Source organism: Parus major, chromosome 12, assembly GCF_001522545.3.
Source record: "Parus major isolate Abel chromosome 12, Parus_major1.1, whole genome shotgun sequence".
NCBI classification, from domain to species: Eukaryota; Metazoa; Chordata; class Aves; order Passeriformes; family Paridae; genus Parus; species Parus major.
In genome coordinates this window covers 4,536,000-4,536,374 of record NC_031781.1, presented here as the reverse complement: position 1 = coordinate 4,536,374, position 375 = coordinate 4,536,000, and the positions used below count along the sequence as shown (strand labels likewise).

The 375-nt window shown below is 58.1% G+C and overlaps 1 protein-coding gene across 2 annotated transcripts in view; it reads right to left on the bottom strand.

Moving 5' to 3' along the window:
- Nucleotides 1–152, bottom strand: part of CACNA2D2 (calcium voltage-gated channel auxiliary subunit alpha2delta 2) — a 209,672-nt gene extending 209,520 nt beyond the window's left edge. For both annotated transcript variants that reach the window (XM_015641326.2, XM_019008136.1), the window contains exon 1: nt 134–152. The gene's annotated coding sequence lies outside the window, so the exon portion shown is untranslated. The remainder of the gene's footprint in view (nt 1–133) is intronic.
- Between the last annotated feature and the right edge of the window lie 223 nt (nt 153–375).

Genomic DNA, 375 nt, shown 5'->3' with positions numbered 1-375 from the left:
CCGGGCTGGGGCGCCCCGGCCGCGCATCTCTCGCCCCGGCCGGGCTCTCTGCACCCATCCCCGCCCCGTTTTCCCCCTGCCCCGGACACTGCCCCGCCGGCGGGTTTCCCTCCCAGCCCGAACGACGAGGGACCTCGCGGCTCTTGCTCATCCTCTTCGCGCGTCTGTCACTGCCATTCCTGCCCGGGTACCGCGTTTCCCTTCGGGGCCACCTCCCGGAGGCACGGCAGCGTATGGGAATCTCCAGTTATGTTTAATAATAATAGCAGCTATGATTTTTTTATATATTTTTTAAACACACTATGACTTTGGGGAGCGTTCCTGAGCATGGCAGGAAGGCAGACTACAAATTCAAAATAATGGAATTAATAACTG